Source organism: Neopsephotus bourkii, unplaced genomic scaffold (genome assembly GCF_033783945.1).
Source record: "Neopsephotus bourkii isolate Nb327-2 ecotype Australia unplaced genomic scaffold, CSIRO-AGI_Nbou_v1 NB_1511, whole genome shotgun sequence".
In the NCBI taxonomy this organism is placed as follows: domain Eukaryota; kingdom Metazoa; phylum Chordata; class Aves; order Psittaciformes; family Psittacidae; genus Neopsephotus; species Neopsephotus bourkii.
This window is the reverse complement of record NW_026901987.1, coordinates 1,678,281-1,698,557: the sequence shown is the minus strand read 5'-3', so window position 1 is coordinate 1,698,557 and position 20,277 is coordinate 1,678,281. Positions and strand designations below refer to the sequence as shown.

Here is a 20,277-nt window from a genome sequence, read left to right as displayed (position 1 = left end):
TGCCTATCACCATATACAGTGCCCCTGATTTTAATGTTCCTGTTATCAGGCAGTAAAATGAACACTGATTATCTTCAGAGTTTGCCCCCTTCATGTACAAGACCCATCAAGGGAAATATATACAGAATAAATGGCAAAGGATATGCAAGTACTACTTGCTTCATAAATCTATTTGTGAGTTGTGAAAAGTCATCAATCACTAAGGCCTCAATATATTTTCCTCAAAGAGGATCATAAATCAAATCAGAAGTTTTCTGCAGATGTCTGGATTTCTTATCTAGTTGCTACACCTGAAGGAGCTGGAGAGGCTGATGTTACCGCTCCAAATGTTTGGGCACTTTCTTGAATAGGTCCAGAAAACTGGATAATTATTAGTATCTTTTAAAAATATCACAACTACCACACTGCAAACCACCTTTTGAATCTCTACGTTTATCTAGTGGCAGAATTTCAGTATTACACAGGTGAGTATCTTCACTACTGAGAGGATACGCACCTTAAAACAACAGCTTAACTGCACAATTAATTCTACATGTAAAAAGGTGATGCCAGTGAGTGCTGTGCCATTCCTGTTGCAGTGAATATAATAGATCTAAAGTATCTGCTCTGCTTCACTGATAATTAGTGTAAGTAGGGCCATTACAAATTCATGAATCAGGTGCCCTGACTCCATATATGACCTATCAAAGGCAGTTTAAACTGACTTCACCATCTAACCCAACATCGTAACACAGACGTGTCACCATGTAGTATTTCCTAAGTATCCAGCCACATTTTTGTTTTTCTGGGAGACTGCTATTAAGCAGATGTTTAGTGCCCTTGGCCAGAAGCCCTATACAACCTTATGAGAATTCCCAAGAAGATCGTGAAGGATATTTGTGAGGGACGAACAGCCAGTGTATCTAACGCACAGAATCACAGACTGGCTGAGGTTGGCAGGGATCTCTGGAGGTCATCTGGTCCAACACCCCTGCTCCAGCAGAGATGGTTGCCCAGGACCATGCCCAGATGGCTTTTGAATGTCTCCAAGGATGGAGACAGCACAACCTCCCTGGGCAACCTGTGCTCAGTCACCCCTATAGTGAAAAGGTGCTTCCTAACGTTCAGAGGGAACCTGCTGTGTTTCAGTTTGTGCCCATGGCTTCTGGTCCTGTTACTGGCACCATTGAAAAGAGCCTGGATACAACCTCTTTGCATGCTCTCCTTCAGGTATTTCTGTACATTGATGAGATTCCCTTCTCTTGCCTCTGGTCAGCCTTCTCTTATGCAGGCTGAACAGCCCCAGCTCTCTGTCTTTGCTCACAACAGAGATGCTCCAGTCCCTTCGTGGTCCTTTGGTGGAAAACTTATAAAGCAATAGTCACCTGAAGCCATTAGAATGAATGTGTTTAAAACTGCACATGCTCATTGTGTGAAGGTTTATCCCATAAGAAGAGGAAATTACTTGTTCATCCAGAGAACAGGAAAGCCTATAAAACAGCAGGGTATGTACTACTCACAGAATAGTTTGCACAGCAGATTAACTTATTACATTTGCAATCTAGTTTCTCTTGGAATGAGATTAGAAAAGGTAGAGATTTTCACCAGTGGGACTCAGACAGCAGGACAGCATCCCTAGTGCAAGCATGCCCCTGCAGTACAGCATCCTGGAGCACACTCATGTTTTTTTTCTCAGCAGTGCCAACATTCTTGTCTACTGTCTCCTTGCTAGTTTCTTTGGTGCCTTCCGCTTCCTTTCACACACCCACCACCCATGTGGCCAGTGTGTGCTGCACATTCAGGTCACTCTCATACATTCCTTCCCCCACCTCTTCTATGCAGGAAGGTCTTTCCAAATAAGTGTAAGAAACAATAAGGTTCACACCAGCTTTAGTGATATTTGAAGCATCTTGACAAAAGGATTAAAAGCCAGAAACACCAGGATTCTTTTACCATCCACAAAAAAATACCAAAAAACAATCTGTATTTTCATGAATTCTTATTTTAGAGATTGCATGGCATGGACACAGAATCATAGAACAGTTAGGGTTGGAAAGGACCTTAAGATCACCTAGTTCCAACCCCCCCTGCCATGGGCAGGGACACCTCACCCCCATGTCGCCCAAGGCTCTGTCCAACCTGGGACTGAACACTTCTTAGGGCAACCTGTTCCAGTGCCTCACCACTCTCATGGTAAAGAACTTCCTTATATCTAATCTGAACTTCACCTGTTTAAGTTTAAAGAAGTTCATGTGCAAGTCTTACCGCAGAGCTATGATTCGCAGTAGCAGTTCAAAAATTATCACTTCCATTTTATTATACGATGTTCCTCCCAATACAGTCAATGATGACTGAAGCCAAATCTCAGATTTGTGAGAGCAAAAGAAAAAACAAGCCGATTGCCAAGTGTCTGGCACCACCTCTGCTCTGTCTGCTCTGACCACAGATGACTGAATGCAAATTTTCAGAGCTCTCCAAAACTCAGAGGCACTCTGGACAGCACTGTGACATCAGATGTAAATAATAAGGTTCACAAAGCAGTGCAGACATGTACCACCGACTTACTCAGCTAGGCTCCCTTTATAGTCAACAAAGGACATGATCCACATCATCCTGAAGTACATTTCAACTGTCAGATAAATGACACTCTAAAATTATTTACCTCATTAAGCATCATCTCAGATACTCCACTATAAACATCCGAAGTTAGATTAAATGAATCCCATCCACAGTATCTGTGAGAAACACTCAGTTTTCTGCAATTTGCTAAAGGACTTCTATCTGCCTGATTTCACCATGACATCTCCTGTCAGTGGTAAACCACTGTGATTTATTTAACATTACAACACTCGCATTGGAAAAGCAATGCAAAAAACAAATGGTGCGGAAAGTATCAGCAAATCTCACTAATTACTTGTCTTCTGCATGGATTTTAGAAATCACACCACACTCTTTGGTTTTATTTTCTGAGCCCTAAACTGGCAATGATCCCACAAGCCTGGCTCACTCTCCAGTGCGCTATTTCCCAGAAACAATAGAACAACTTGGTACAAGGAAAGCCCCTCCTTGTGCCGAGGATGTGGCTTTCTAATGGGACAGTCTCTGGCTTTCTCTTCAAAAAACCAATCATCATCATAAACCTTATTCCAGCAGGTGCACAGTGCACTGCTGCAACATGCTGTACACAACCAGGTCAGGAACAAATACATTTTATGACATTAAACATGGACCCTTTTCAGAATCATCACAGAGACCTCTAGATCCAACTCACCCTCATGTGAAATAGGCTAACTGGAGAAAGCTAAGTTATTTCTTCTCTCTGTGTACATCACATTTACATATATGCACAAGCATGTATACATCTGTGACAGAACTAGAGCTCATTTCTATATCCATCAGCAATTTAACAGTTAAATAATATTACAGAATTACATCTTTTAGTCATTCTGTCTCCAGTAAAAATTCTCCTCTTCCCTGTCCACCTACATACGTTCTCTACATGTAGCTTAGAGGATGAAAATACTATTTTACACATACATACCTAAATACATACAGACATATATAAAAGCATGTAAAAAATGACAGATCTAACTTCTAAGGAACTATGTGCATTCTTACAAAGAGTTTGGGCTTTTAACACTGACAACTCAAAAAGCCAAAGATTTTAAGGAACTATGTCTCCAGATTTTGGTCTTTCATTTTCCTCTCCATCCAGCACTACTACTACTACTAATGTCCTGGTTTGCATACCAGGGAAGTGGTAGGCACTATATACACATCCATGCAAGTTGTCAAAAACACAGAAAAGCATTATAGGCTCCACCTATCTGAAAATTCAGTGTTTCACCATGTTTTCCTGTACCTGAGCATTTATCCTGATGAACCATTCATGTAGCTGTGATTCCTTTAGCAGCATTGGAACAAATAAAACAAGCAATTGCAATCTTTGTTATATCAATGTATTGTTCAGTCTGACACTGCTTTAATTACAGGATAATTAGCAAAGATTGATTTGGGTTTTCTTCTTTCATGCGTATCAGAATTGTGAGTGCCTTAATATGTCAAGCAGGACTATTTCATTTTAACATATTTGCTGTTAAGATAGCATCAGAAGACATGCAGCTTGCTTTCACTCAAGGCTCATGAAACAACACTGCTATATCATGCATGAAAAGTTAACAACCAATACTGTAATATACCTTAGATAAATATCCCAGCTAGTCAAGCACTCCACAGAAAGAAACTCTCCAGACTACTCTGAAGGAAACCAATCACTGAATGTCAAGCATTCTCTCCCAGCTGGGTCTGGGCAGAGCACAGGTGATATGTCTCAGGGGATGGGCTCCTTAGGCAGACCTCTTTCAGCTGTGGAAAGGCAGGAGTGGTACCTGGGTTCAAATGCCTGGGAAAGGCCTGGACACTGGAATCACCCACCTCCAGCCACCCCAGCTAATGCTTCATACTCTGTAGTTTCCCACTGAATATGTGATTCTTCAGGTCTACAAGTTCATCTCGTAAATTCTAGAGCTACAACATACAAAACACCTAAGAATGTTGCTTCGCAGTAAGTTCCTGTACATAGACATTCACTATTCAAAAGTAAAAAGCAATTAAAAATCACTGAGAAAACTGCAAGCATCCTCAAGATGTTCTCTGTCTCTGCCATTGGAAACTGTTGTTGTCTACCTGTGTCCTGGAGAACTCAGATCAGGAAGCCATCCTCTTCATTAGGAATTAGCAAGGCTCCCCTATTTGAGCAGGTGAACATGGTCCACATAATAGGACATCTTTCCCAATACAGCTGCTCAGATATGTCCCCACGCAGCTTTTGTATCAGCCCCAGGAGCTTGTCCCTCCCAGGTGGTTCTTCCCTGACAAAGCAAGCTCTTCCTATGAGCCAGCCTCTTGCTTAGGGAAATCAATAGGACACGTGACACTTTTCTTCACTAGCACTGAGCCACCAGTCCTTAGAAATCCCTATTTACCCAGGAACTTCAGTGCATTTCCAAATGCACTTCTGCACAGCATTATTTTTATACATTTCAGATAAAAATAAAGAAGACAGACTTGGTTTTTACTCACTCTTAGTTTTTTCTGATGAACATTTTACAGCTGTGTCTTGCAGGGCAACCTCTGGCTGAGAACAATGGGGATTCCACCTCTAATCTTCTCCAGTGCTGACAGCAACAGTGAGTCTCTGTACCACGGTATGGTACTCTGCTCCTGCACAAGAAACATCATAAATGGAGCATCAGAGCAGACTTAGGAGTACAGAAATTTAACACCAGTGCTTTCTGCAGCATTCAGCTGCCTGTATCCATCTGGGCAAACCCACCCATTTCCTCCTGAGGTTTTCACGCCCGCTTCCCACTATAAACAAAACAAGTTCAAACCATGGCTCTCCAGTCTGGTTCCCAGCTAATTAATCTCTGAAAAATCAATGCAGTGAGAGCAGAGAGACCTTTGTACCTTCCCAGAAATCAGGCAACAAATCAGGAAAATCAGGAAGATTACTTGTCCTGCTTCTCTCTCTAGTACCTTCCCCATCACATCTCACTGTCACCCTAGCCCAGGTATCCCATTTCAACCATGGTACCTAGGTGGACATAAGCAAGTAAATTCTTCTCTGGCTGTGGGAACTTACTAGGTGCATTCATTAAGGTTTCCATTTTCGCCCTGTAATGTCTCTCTTATTCTCTTTACACAAATACTCCTACTAGCTCCCCATTCTTTCTGGTTTTCCAGGTTTGTTGCTGTAACTGTTGTTACATCCTTTCTGAAGCTAGCATATCCCCTCTAAACTCCAGATAGACTACCTTGTTAGCAGTATTTGTGAGCAGATGAAAGACTTACAGGCCTGCACTGCCCAAAAAGGCAGGTCTCTACTACTCCCGGGTCATAAATTCAACTCTTGAGGCACACAGAAGTGGAGGGGACGGGGACTCATGGTGGTTTCCTTTCCAAAGGTAAAATGTCAGCCCTGTACACCTGTAGAGAAACAAGTTACGGAAGCTTCCCCAGGGCACAGAGGCAGAGCAGCTGCCACTTTAACAAGGCAGAGATGGACCTTTACTCTCCTCCCAAAATCCCTGACAGAAGCAAAGGATCTGCCAGAGCCTGGGCTGCTGGTAAAACAGAGCAAGCCATAGAAGTAAACAATGTGCTGAATGATCACCTATCACCAGTGTCACTACTTGTTCAGCAGTGTTGCAAGTCCTTTGTCCTGCTTGAACTTTTGAGAGCTTCAGACAGAAAACTGCTAAGAATAAATAATCTCTCTTGATCTCTGAAGCAGAAATCATTGCTGAAATGCCAGTTCAGTGACTTCAATTAGAAAATGCTGTTGGAAGACCTTACCATCCCTCTTTCATACTAATTAACATCTCAGCATAACTCAGCTGCTTTTCTTATCCTTTTTCCTAATGCATTCAGATCAGCAGATGTGTTTATGTAGGAAAAAAAAACGATAACACAGAAAGACACTGGAAAACTGACCACTGGTTATGTCTGTGACTTGACCTTTTGGTACTGTTTTGCTGACTATGTTCTCAATGACAGTGTCATTGCTTGAAAATACACGTGTTTCATTTTAATTAGAAATTCAACTGAAATATAGAAAAGAGAACAAAACAAAACCATCTACCCAACTTGTATCTAAACTGCAGGTAGACTATTAATATGTCACGTTCAAGATGAGGTGCAAAAAGACATAGCCTAAAGTTAGAATTACTGAAATGGAGATCAGAGAGAGATCTCCAGAGCTCATCTAATCAATTCTTACAGCTTGAACGAATTTACACACTACTTCTACTTAGGAACACATGAAGTACCCTGAAAACAGGTTCTCAGGTCCCAGAGAGCATACAAGGAACACAGGTTATGTGTGATTACAATTGCATTTGGGAACTGGAAAAATAATAGGTTCCTTTTTAGAAAAAACCCACAAACAAACCAGAGAGAAATCCTGAATTATCAGGAATCTGAGTGGCAAGAAGAATGACTGTTTTCCAAATGATCCAAAATACAGAACTGCTGCTGACAGCTTGGAAAAGGGGAAAAAAAAAAAAGCAGAGGTGATGGGACAGAAAAATGCCAGCTTGACATCTCCATGTCCATAAGACTCTACTGGAAAGAAAGACAGGTATTTCTGGCCTATAGAGAAGATATGTTGGGGGTGCACAGCAACAAAAAGAAGTCTTCAGCACAGAGACAGAAGTTGAGCTGATGTTGTCTCAAGGTAACCTCACCCACAAGGCTCAGAATACAAACACAAACAACCAAGGGCACAACCACAGACAGCAACTGCAAAATGCTGGATGGGAAGGATCCTCCAAACAAATCACTGTGGAGGCACAAGAACCCAAAGAGGACATAATCAGAGAACAAAAGCATGGGCAGAATTTCAAGAACAACACTGGGGACAAGAGACAGCTGTCAGCTAAAGTGAGGCTGAGGAGGCAGAGCAACCTGTAAACCTTGATGAGGAAGACATCAGTAAAGATGCTGCCCAGAATGAAATGTGCAAATCTGGACTGGAAAAGGCACGGGTGCATTAGAAAGAAGCACTCCACCAACAGCTACTGACAGCATGTTGAGCAACAAGAGAGAGAGTTGCAGAGGGTACCTAGAAGTGCAAATGTTAACTGGTGATGGCCTGTCCTTTTTTCAAGTTGGAAGAGATTCAAGTCAGCTTACGTTGGTATCAAAACCACAGGAACAAGAAGTGAGGGTAGACACTAAGCAAAGAAATGAAAAAGCAGTGGAATGATTAAGATTGAGCAGGGCAAGCAGAGGGATTAGCAAAAGAAGGCAGGCAAAGAACTTCTGCCTTTGCTAGAGAACAGACAGCTTGTAAGAAGGGAGAGCACAAGCAGTGAAAAAACATCTTTTGTCAGTCTTCTCTTCAAAGCCATTGTTGAGTTTCTGCACAGAGAGAGAACTGGAGGGAAGAAAAACAGGGAACCCCCCAACAACAAACCCAAGCTGGCAAAAACCTCACTGGGGCTGCAGAGAGGGACTGCAGAGAGGGACAGCAGTTAAGATGAAAGGACCCATGGCTACCAGAACCATGGGAAACTAGCCTTGAACTGAACCCCGTGTCAGCACAAAGCACAGGAATGACAGAGTGATTCTTGTATTCCTCCACCAACGAGATACAGGACACAGCAGAAGAAAATACATACTCTTGAGTATTCTTAAATGAAGGCTGGAATGATGCTTGGTATACAGTAAAGAACCAAACACACCCCCAAAGTGTCAACTGTATAAATTATGTTCCTTTGATGCGTGCACAGCCTTGTTCACAAGTTGTTACAAAATGCTAGGTTTTAAGTTCCTGCCCTCATACGGCTTCTGGGAAACCTGAACATTTCACTCAACAAAGATTTATCCAACATAATGAGAGCTAAAGGATGCAGAAATCATTTGGCAGACTGCGCTACTAGATGTACTGTTCAGGCACTTCCCACTTTTCCCCAGGTTCACTGCTTTAAGGACAAGAGTATCTCTAAAAATCAGTAAGAGATACACTAGAAAAGTTTTAAAATTGGGGATTATTGAGAAATTTCCAGATACTAAAATTGAATAGAATAAGTTTACTTCAGGGAAAAATATATAGGAAGTCTACTGTGTTCTCCCCCTTGGAAGAAAAAAATCCTCCTTTACAGAGTGACCAAATCACTTTTCTGCTTCATGAAAATTCTGCTTATATTTACATTGCTTTTTCTTCCTTGGAAAGTTAGACAAGGCAATAGTCCATCTGACAAGACAAAAGATACAATGGCATGGTTCCAGGAAGTATAACACAGAATTGATTCAGCCTCATTGCATTTGCTTTCTGAAAACAATCCAGGCCATACTTAAGTAAATATTTATATTCAATTACTACATCCTTATAAACTGCCAGATTTGCTTAGTGTCCATGATTCAAGAAACATGCAGGTATTTCCCAGAATGCACGGCAGTCCAGTCAGGAGGAGGTATTTCTAATTTTCATTAGGAGGGAAAAGATTTACATCCTTCTGTCTTTTGCATCAGCCATGCAAGTCTCTGTTAAGGAAGTTTAATAAAATTTTTTTTCCTCCTCCACATTTTTGATGCATGCATTAATCAATTACAAAACAACACTGTAATTGTGACATATAAGGGCGCCAATTCTAATTGCTGGAGATCAACAACAAAATTTTAATTGGCCACAGTAAGACAAGAATTTGAATTTAAGAAAGCATGACTAAAACACTAATACAGCTGCCCTCATCTTTGAACTGTTCCTACAAGTGTCAAGCATTCCACTTGAGATTAAATATCACATGCATCTGATGTACAGAGTTCATTTGTATGCTGTATGCCCATAGAAAAACATACAAACTAAGCTGTACAAATCCATTTTTAGCACAAAACATTACTTGTGGTGACTCCTAAATATATTTTATGAGCTTAGATATCAATCATTATATTAAATAAGAGCAGGACTAGGACTGTTCCTCTACAGAACCACCAGTTAAATACATTCATCTACCTACATTCAGTTAATGAAATGCAAAGCATCTATTTCACTGTCTTTGAAGTATAAATATGTTGAGCTCCACCATTCACCTGGTATACCTGACCAAGTGTACGTGATGCTGGAAAATACAATGAGTTATAAAGCAAGACTGGTAAGACTAGACAATCATAGAATAGTTATGGTTGGAAAGGACCTTAAGATCATCAAGTTCCAACAATGTTGATACTGATCCCATAACTCTTATTTAGCTTTCAATCTTCTAAATCTAGAGGACACAGATACGGTTTATGCTTAACAACTGATCTGTCAACACGACATCATCTTAGAAAATCAGCTGTTCACAGAAAGGTGATCCACTTTTCCTTAGTAATGAGGTTGAATAAGGTAGAGAGTCTACTCTTCACAAACAATCATCATCATAGAACAAATCTTGGATTGGAAAGCCCACCTAAACCTCTCTTGAAACATGTTTGTTTTACCTGCTAATGGCCAGAAATTTTTGGTCTGCCATTCTATAGAAACAGAAAATGAGCAGTGCTCTGAATAAAAGGACAATCAATCTTACTTAGAAGTGAGTTGCAATTAAAGCCTTCCACACAGTGGCCACAAAAAAACAGACAGAAAATATATGCAGCAGCGATTTAAACAGATGTTCTATTTTCTTTGAGACACCTTTGTAAGTCCAACCCGATGCACTGGGGACACATCCATCTCTGAGTGCTCACTCCGCAGAGCTGCACTGTTACACCTCACTGAGAGTTCTGGCCAAGAAATTATGATTTGCGTGTGCAAAACTGGGTAGGAAAAATGGCAGACCTAGTTGGTCTAGGTTTAACACGGTGTATCAGATGGTTAGTGTCTGAAGAGTATTCAACAATATGCATTATCGGGGCACAATATACTGAATTTCTTTCAAGACGACTGGACTTGACTATTTATGTAAAAACAGCTGGGCTGGGTAATGTTGCAGCAGCCCTCAGTAATGGTACTAAATTGACAGCACAGGCAAAATCCCCTCTCACACCAGGAGAGCGTGCCCAAAGACCCATTGTCATGGCTCATACCTGTTTTCATGCAGCAACACTCAAGAGGGGGGAGATGGCAATTTGGTCTCTTTGTTCATTTAGTTCTTAATCTCTCTGTTGAGGCTGAACAATGGGGGAGACCATTAGTGTCAGCTCTGCTGAGACTTTCTGTTATTAAGGCTACTTAAGCTTTTCCAAGTAAATTGCATGTGTCAAACTAACATCACGCAGTGATGGGCAAAAATGCCATTACACAATTGCCTTCCCTTTCTACTGATCCACCCAGGAGCAAGGGGGAAGGGAAAAGAAACAACCCCGGAGACTTCAGCCACAGTTCCCTGTTCCTCCCACAATTTTACACAATTGACACACAATACATTAGTCATTCCTTCAAATTCTTTCACCAAACTGAAGGTTAATGACAGGCCATGCGTGTTCCTCTCAAAGCCTTGCAATAGTCACCATGCTGGATGCATGTTGCCTAACTTAACCTCAGGGAAGATTTGGTTTAGATTAGTTTAATTCTACATTCTAATCCTTCTACAGTCAATGCAGAAAGTGAAACTGCTATAATGCAGTCAACAGGATGAGTGCCCCAGGTTCTTTCTGACCCCTTTGACCACAAAGGGAGCTCACCTCTAATTTTCACACACCTCTACTTAGATGGCGTGCACTCCATACATAACAATGAACTGGCCCTTCATTAAAGAAAGAACTCTGGTAGTCAAGGCTTTCATTTTCTTACAGAAACTGCTAGAAATTCTTTGTAGTTTTCTGAACTGTAATTATAGCCCTGTGCTCCCATCTGAGGGCCATGGGATTCCCAGCACCTTTTAACCACAGTTCAATTATCTGTCATTTAGCACCTTTAAGCAGCAAAGGCATTCCTTGTGCCACTTTGAGTATATCTACTCTTACACATGCAAACCATTAAGTATGATTTTTGACCCTATTAAGTCACAGGGAATTCGCTGTTAATTTTGACAGCATTCGGATCTCACTGCAGCTCCCCATACCCAGAGAGCTGTAAGGCTTGTTACTATTCATGTTTACAAATGGATTTAAATCTTTAAGATACTTTTTATTTTTTCATCTCTGAATATAAGATCTTTTGGGGATCTTGGAAAATTTAATCTGTAGATCTTCTCCATTTACAAAACAGCACCCTGAAGAGTTCTTTCTGCTGTTGCTGGGTGCGACATATGCATATGATATTTAAAATCCATGCATGCTCTGAAGTAAATAGGATTGCTAGCCTGCGATACAATTCCAAACAACAAACTTAAAAAAGAACAGGTCGTCCTATTCAAATATGTGTTCAACTCAGTTATGGCTTTTCTCCATTGTGTCTTCCTTTCCTCTTTTTTGCTAGTTTCTTTACTGCTTTTCAGATGAGAAAAGGGAAAAATACTAGAAGGGAAGCTCAAGCACATGAAAGTTAGTCAATTCAAAGTTACGGCTGTCAAAGGAATATTCAGGTAACCGCACAGTCACTGTAAGGCACACACATTAAAACCAGATACCGTAACTGTCTACAATACACAGACACCACAGAACTGTTATGGTTCCTGCAGGAAAACACACCTTTATGAACTTGCTGGCTTAGCTTATTCTTTGTTTAAATTCTCCATGATGCACATAACTAGCTGCATCACTGTTTCATTAAGTACTGTGACATTTTAGCTAGATGCTTCAAAGAGATTTATGCCCCTCCACCCAAAAGGGGCAAAAAGAGAGGCAAAGGGCTGTGGAGCAGTATGACCGTGGGAATGAGGTGCACTCCACATGAAAACAGAACTCCTCAGATCACAACAGAATTGCCAGCCTACAAGATGTCACTTACTCAGTTGTCTCTAAAATATGGGGAGTTTTAGGGAATTAATTAAAATAAAAGAACAAATTGTCAAATTTCCCCCCTAAACTATGCCTCACAAGTGCAGAACCTGATGTTTGCACCTCTCTCCCTCACCACTATTCTGGAACCCAAACCACCATCCTGTGGGGCAAACAAGAGATGGGGAAGCATATCCACAGGTACCCCAGCCCCATTCTCTTCGCTGACTACAGAGCATGCTTATGGAAACAAGAAAGGCAATCCAGACTAAGCACTTAATTTAGAGATTTTGAACATTGCTCTGGAGGAAATACCTCTCTTACTGGAAGAGGCTGCCCAGGGAAGTTGTGAATGCTCCATCCCTGGCAGTGTTCAAGGCCAGGCTGGCTGGGGTTTGAAGGCTTCCCTGCCCATGTAAGGGGGGTTAGAACTAGGTGATCTTAAGGTTCTTTCCAACCCAAACTATTGTATGATTCTATTCTATGATATACATTCACTAGAAGAGAGTCCAAGGTAGACAGTTTGGCTTAAGAGCCAAGTGTCCAAATTTGAATGGCTTGATGTTTCGCTAACACCTGAAAGACTTCAAAAAATGACCTGCTTATCTTTCTCACATTCATTCTAAATCATTATGTTCCAAATGTATTAGTAAATACAGGAACTATTTTTCCTCACCTAATACAAACTAAAATGCATATTTTTCATATCTGTATGTGAGGACACTGGATTAGTCCTATTTCTGGTTTGGATATTGAGATTCAAATACAGGATTCTGCCTGAGAGGTAGTCCCCACTGCACTGCCTTAAGAGATCCAGCTCAGAGCAGATGCACACATAGCATCTGAACAGGCAGACACATCTGCCTGAAAGTACACTTGCTGTACTTGCAAGCCCATACCTGTTCAGTGCACTGCCTGCTTCCCCACCTGTGGCAGGAATAAAAGGGAAATGGATTCAAAATGGGGCGACATAACTCAATAGCTACAACTGGGATATCTGCAGAACCCCAAAAATATCCCAAAGATTTTATGCTTCATTTGTTCTCCTGAGAGTAACCAATAAGCAGACTATTTTATGGTTAATCCACCAGATCTCTATAGAAAGAATACATGTGATGGTGAAAACAGTGAGTAAAAAGATTTGCTTCTTAAAACAATATTGTCATCAGCTCCAATAACACCAGAAGAAGGAAAGAAAAAAACCCCCAAGAGTTGAAAACAAAACACTAAAAAAAAACCCAAACATATGTCATTTCAAGCCTTGTGGGTTTTTATACACCACCAATTACTCTACAAGGTCTTACTAATGATGTATGCTCTCAACATACATTCCTGTAATACAGTCAAAAGTCATTCTTTTTGTTAAGTCATCTGTGCACATGAAAGAAAATCAAGTAACCCAAGAAAACCATTTGACATGAAGGTCTTTAACCACATAATTTGTCAAAGGTTTTACTCTTTAAAAATGTTTAAGGAAGCTTAAAGGAGATACTGAATGATTCCTGTACTCTGTTCGTCTGTACAGCAGGGTAATTCCTGTTTCACATGTTAGATGGTGTAATAGATAGTGAGATAGATGGCTTTCCAGAATGAAAGAGAAAGAAGGAAATTACGCAGCTCTGCAGTTCTTTGTAAGACTTTTCAATTTACTAATAATAATCATAAGTGTGATGATTTTAGATGCATACAAAAATAGTGCACAGAAAAAAAACTATGTGGAATAAAGAAGCCAGGTACTGAGAAATACTATGATTCTCTCTCATCTATGCAGGTCTTAAGGTTTTCTGATTGCCGCATGGTAGGTAGTAGTTAATGAAGAAATCTGATTCTTTATTCAGCTGTAACACAAATTCTTATTAAATGGAGCACACACATACTTCTAACACTGATATGGAACACTTAAAAGAACAGCAGCCATTAAATTGGCATTTCCAAATCAATTAAAAAAACCTTCAACGGAATAAAGACTAGAACAGGAGCAGAAAGTATTTCTCAAATGAAGCTGCATATTGCATAGCAAACACCTGCACCATTGCCACAGCTAGACACCTGCAAGCTCCAAAACCAAATCCAACCAAGAAAGAAGAAAGGAGAAATCACAGCACAGGTATCATGCCCTGGACTGATCACTTACTATGGAGCAAAACCACCTTCTCACCAGAAAAAAAGTGTGTGTGTATATATATATATATATATATATATATATATATAAAAAATATGTATGCCTGTATAGTTATATATTTCTCCTATAAGACACTTGCATCAAAATACATGAGGTACTGTAATTGCTACCTGCAAAGGTTTACAAGGAATTATAGAAAGGACCATCCATTATAATGAGCAGGTGGGAAATTATTTCCAAAAGACTAAAAGATACTACTCCCTTGCCTTGCCTCAGAGCTGACACTTCATCTCGGACGTCTTGGTGGAGAGCAGGTACCCCTGACACTGCAGGGTCCTGAAAGCAGTAGCTCCTGTCCCTGCAAGGTCTCCTCTTAACATCTGGGACGTTTCATGTCTCACTGCCTTCCAGTTGGTTTCCAAACAGGCCCACAATGCATTATTCCCCACCCTGCAGCCCAGGAGAGAAGATGGGGAGAAGGAAGATTTTATTAAGCCCAGTTTGATCCCATTCTCAGCAATTTGGCCAACAAAGAGCTCTAGCTCAAATGGGGGTGGGGAAGAAGGGCACACCTCCTGGTGTGCCTGATCCTGCCATAAATAAACCAACTAATCCCTTTCTAAACTACTTAAGTCCTCCAAAGCAGTTATTTTAGAATATGGACAAAAACATCAGCCAGTCTGTATCATCCATACCCAGACATATCCATAAGGCTCTTGGATTAAACTCCCAGATATTTCTTTCACGCCCTCACTGACAACCTCCTCCACCTAACCTCTCATGGGTGAGGGGTTTTGCACATGTTCGGATCTCCAGCAGCAAGAGCCAGCAGTTCCTGCCTACATCAGGCAGTTGGCACATGGAACCAAGACTCAGCACAAACACCAACAGAGAAGAGAAGAATTATAGCAAAACATCACAAAAAAAAAGGGAGCATTCGGGGTTACTGATAAACTATGGCATCTTCGGAGCTGCAGAGGCAAGAGATGTACACTGCTGCTCTTGTCAAAACCTTCAGTAAGGCCAGGCTTTTAAGAAGGCAAACAAGAAATTTGGTTACAGCTGCTATTCACCGAGCCCCAGCATCACCAATGCAGAGTGCAGGAGGGAAAAGACAAAGTTCAGACCCCAACTTCAATTCTGCTTTTGAACTTCAGTCCTTCAACGTAATATAAAATCATAAGAAAAGGGAGCAAACAACTCAGCTGCCAAAAGCCTACCTAATTAACAGGAATTTGTTTGCTTCACATTTCCTGAATTCTTTTCTCTTTGCGAGACAATTGACTAAGAAATACTCCTTTCCTCAAAAAAGCACCCAAGCAGAATAAATAGAACTACTAATATAAACTGGCAGCTGTAAATTAATCTATGTAGTAGGCAGTCTGGAAGGCTTTGTTCATCCCGATGGCTTTGTCAGCTACAAACCAGAGGAAACAAAAACAACCCCAAATATTCATTCATATCCGCAAACTGTTCATTAACAGCAGTGCTAATACTTAATCTCACCAGATGCTGGGATGAAACAAGCATCGCAGTCTCAGTGCACTCAAGTGCTGTCGTGCCAGACAAGAGCTGTTATTGCGCTGGCACAATCATCTGAAAAACAAGCAGATGTGCACGCAGGCATGCACAAGCTAGTGAGGGAGCAAGTCAAGTTTTTCTATTGCTGCCTAAGTTCCTTCCAAGACTGTCATACTTTTTAAACTGATGTCATTTGAGCCTGTTGCACACAGATTATAGACTAAGTTTATGTTCTGTTTCTCTAAATGGACATCTGTGCCCCCAATCCACACTTACAAACTTTTAGTGCAAACTTTTTAATGATTATATCTATTTTTGTCATATTTATTTTCATGGTTTTGTCAATTTAAATGAGGACAAACATAAGAAAGGACTGAGTTTGCACAGCAAAACACCCAAATTTATAACCTCCTTAGTAAGGAGAAAGAAAGTACAACTTCTGTAATAGCTGCTACAGCACTATGTTATTAAGTGCTTTTATCTCAAGCCTACCTCAAACAAGTTATTTCACTCTGTCAGCTATAGAAAAATGTTATCAAAACCTCTGAAGAATAGTTTTAGAACTACTTCTTTAACACTGACCTGGGAGGGATAATGAAAACAAAGGTAGATGATTTCAGATGTTTATTATTTACCTCACAGATACATTACCCCTTGTGTATTGTTATAATCAACACAATTAGAACAGTATGTTCATTTGAACCATTCAGATCTAAGCTCCTCCTAGGTTCTTCAAAAAAGAATGCAATGTCACTAAAAGCAACTTTTTTCCCTCTCTCTTGATTTATGGTATGATTTGGAGGAAAAAAAACATTATATCCAGCTGCTCATATTACATACTGCAGTATGCAAATTACATGGGGAAATCCAATCAAAACAAATCACAGTCCTCTCCTTCACCGCCATTTAAATGTATTTCATCCAGAAAAGTAACCTCTTGCTGATTACTTGCAGCAGCATCAGTAAGAACGTGTCACAGCTCATTTGCCAGAGCCACAAGAATGAAGTGCATCCTGTTCTGACGATGCACGCTTGTGGAAATACCCTCTTTATGAGGTCTGACTTTGTTTTCTTGGCCTGTAGCACCACTGCCAAAGAAAGCTGCCATTTTCAGGTACCCATACCACGTAATACATTAAAAAGAAAAAACAAAAATAAAAACAAAAAAAAACCCGAATGGTTATTAACTGAGGTAAACGCAGTTTTAAGAGTTAAAAACTGAGTTATCAATCATGTCAGTTCATACACCAGTAGAGTAAGTTTCTCAGGCAGGTGTTGGGATGGTAAAAGCTTTACTACGCTAAAACATTAAAAACAGAAGTAAAACCAACTGAAAGATAAAGGAAGGCACCTTACGCCCATTGCCACTTTACTATTTGGGGTGAATCCAGCACATTTTGGAAGCAGTACACTGCCAAAGCATCTTTCTTTGAGAAAGCACTCAGCACAAACTCTTCACTTGCCCCCATCCACATTCTTCATTTCACCTGAACTGATCTTGAACCGGAGTTGTTGGGCTTTTTTGATTCTTACTTCTGTAGGTATTTGATTTATAAAAGTGCAAGACCATAAAGGTTGAGCATGAAGGAAATGCACAACAGCAGCAGTCTCCCAACCACGTTATAGAGGACTCTCAACAGTTAAATCCCTGACATCTACACAGATGCATGAGGTACATGTAAGCCTAAACTATTTCTGATTCCTAAGAATGCTTTGGTTTACATTTCTCAGGAACAGACTCAGAGAAGAACAACTTGTGTATTACCACAATGCAGCTATATAGCCACAAAGTCCCTTGATATGATCCCTCGGCACCACATGAAGCGAGGTTTTATTTTCCCCACTGAACATCCTAAGAACACTGAGACAGGTTTCCACAATTGGCACAATATTACCAAGACCCAAACTTGAGTTACTTTATCTCAAATACATTAAAGTACTAGCCCCCACAAGCCTCATCTCAACTAGCTTTCTGACCCATGGACACTTAAGTTTATTTAGTACTTACAGAGAGAAAATGTCCCTTTCCTGTCAGCCTTACTGCTCCTTTGCTGATAGCTCCCTCCTTCCTGCTGCCTCCTGTGCTGAGTAGAGCTAGGAAGCTTTTCATAATTCCCTGCCCATTCAGTGTAACATTCAAACCTAAAGCTGAATTTACTCAGATAAAAAGCATATATATATATATAAATATATATATATATGTTTTTATGTATGTGGTTTTGTTTACATTCCTTTTTACAATCTACGTTACGGTTTATAACATCTAAGGTGAGCTTTCCCTTCTTCTGTTCTGTAACACCTCTCACCATCCTGGATCTGCTAACCCTGCTCCTGGCACCTTTGGCATGTATATCTGTAGTCAGGCTCTAAACCCTGCATCTCCAAATGCTTCAGCCCCAAGCTCTGGCAGCTCTGCCCCGTCTGCCCTGGGGTAAAGGCAAGCCTAGGCCACACAGGTCTTACCACCAACACAGCAAGTAACAGAAGAAAGCTCTTGTTCCCCATAAAATCCCCTTCTGTAATGGCTGGACCAGAGACATCTCTCCTCTGAACTATTCCCACCTCTCTTTGCATCAGCAGTCCATTCATGCTGCTCCTGCAGAGGATCAGCACATGTCCAGGAGAGCTCGTTGGCTTGTGCTTTGCACCACACCCCTCTGTCTTGTGCTCCCACCCAGGCTAAAGGGAACTCCAGCAAGCCCCAAATGCCAGCCATGGCACAGCCATGGGCAGCTCAGCTGGGAGGCAGCAGGGAAAGGACAGCGGAAACACACTCATCAAAACCTGATCCCCGGTGAACTGCTGCACGTATTCACACCATCTGTGCCTGGAAGGACTACATCACTAAAAATTGGAGAAAACTCTGGATGTAAGTGCTAAAAGGGTTACAACAAATTATCAAAGCACCCATTCTTAACTTAGTAAATTGTGCAATTAATTACGGGAAGGATTATGTCCTCAGGAAACCATGCTCTGGCCAAAACACACCTACAGAGCCCTCCTTGCAGTTCCTCCCTGGACAAACACCAGCAAGTAAATACTGCTCTGCCAACACGGTGCTGTCAAGTGGTAACCGAAACACTCAGCAGCTCACAGGAGCAAAAACATTTCCAACCTTCAGAGGGAAAAAAAAAACAACTCCAGGCTACCACATCATTTCGCCAAAACACAAAATCATATATGAACAACAACTGAGCTAAGTTCTTCCATATGCAGGCGTACATGCATGCACACACTGCATTGCCATCTTCTGTCAGAGGCTTCTACTACCAGCTGCAGCAGGCAAACGCACCCCCTGCTTAATCCCCTCTCCATGTGGGAAAATAGCTCATTTTACCAGCTGAATGCAAGCTATACATTTTCTTTATCAATGTGTATCATTAGGCATTCTTTTCTCCCAGACATGAATGAACTGGGGAAGAGTAACTGATTTCTAATGAGGAAGAGCAGAAAGGCAGGGTGACAATAAAGGAACCCTGTATTAATCAAATGTCCAGCCTAGACAGCAATACTGAGGCCTTAATCTCTGTCTGAGAGAAGTGTTGCTTAAAGCTTTCACTCAAACAGAAAAGGAGAGATTTCACATGGCAGGTGCTGCACTTGATGTAGAAGTGAAAAACTCCATTATGCCAGCTGTCTGGTGAGTATTAGAAAAGAAAGAGGGAAAAGAAGAAAGGAAACAATCAAGCAGCAGCCTCAGTGCAGAGGAAAGTGGGAAAGAATGGGATTTCTTGTTAAATTCTCATATTATTATGCATTAAGAAATTTAAACAGACTGAACAACATGATGGGCCAATGCACTTGTTCCTCATCTGTAAGCAGCTTGGAGGAAGCCACTTTTTGTTCCGGCACTGCTCCCTTCATGACCAGAGGTATCCATGCAGGACAGAGATCGGGCACATAAAACACAAGCATGACAGCTCAATTGTGCAGCTGAAACTCCACATCCCTCATGCTGGGATCCTGCTCCCATCTCTTTCCTACAGTATGTTCCTGCCTCTTGGCTCGAGTGCTACAGGCCTCTTCTTTGCCCATCCAAAAACACATTAGCGCTGCTGGTGCAAAACTCTCTTCTGCTTGTGTCATCTGGAAGAGCCTTCGTGCACCTCCCTGCCTCTTCCAATTCCTTTCAACCCCAGGAGAAAATGTCTCTTTCCTTTCTAGCCTGAGCTTCTTAATTACTCTCTGTGTTATTAATTATCTCTGTAACAGTATTATTTAAGTCAGTGAAGTGTTTTGGCATAAAAATGGTGTGAAAGACTCTTAAAAATGACCTGCCACAGAAAACCTAC

General features: G+C 41.1%; 1 protein-coding gene across 5 annotated transcripts in view; it reads right to left on the bottom strand.

Annotated features, from left to right (window-relative positions):
- ANKRD6 (ankyrin repeat domain 6) overlaps positions 1-20,277 on the bottom strand; it is a 93,427-nt gene that overhangs the window by 41,828 nt on the left and 31,322 nt on the right. For 3 of the 5 annotated variants that reach the window (XM_061369790.1, XM_061369792.1, XM_061369791.1), the window contains one exon: positions 5,062-5,202. The exons of 1 other annotated variant lie outside the window; for it this stretch is intronic. The gene's annotated coding sequence lies outside the window, so the exon portion shown is untranslated. Of the gene's footprint in view, positions 1-4,178; positions 4,345-5,061; positions 5,203-20,277 lie in introns of all 5 variants that reach the window. One more of the 5 variants, XM_061369789.1, reaches the window with a different exon arrangement.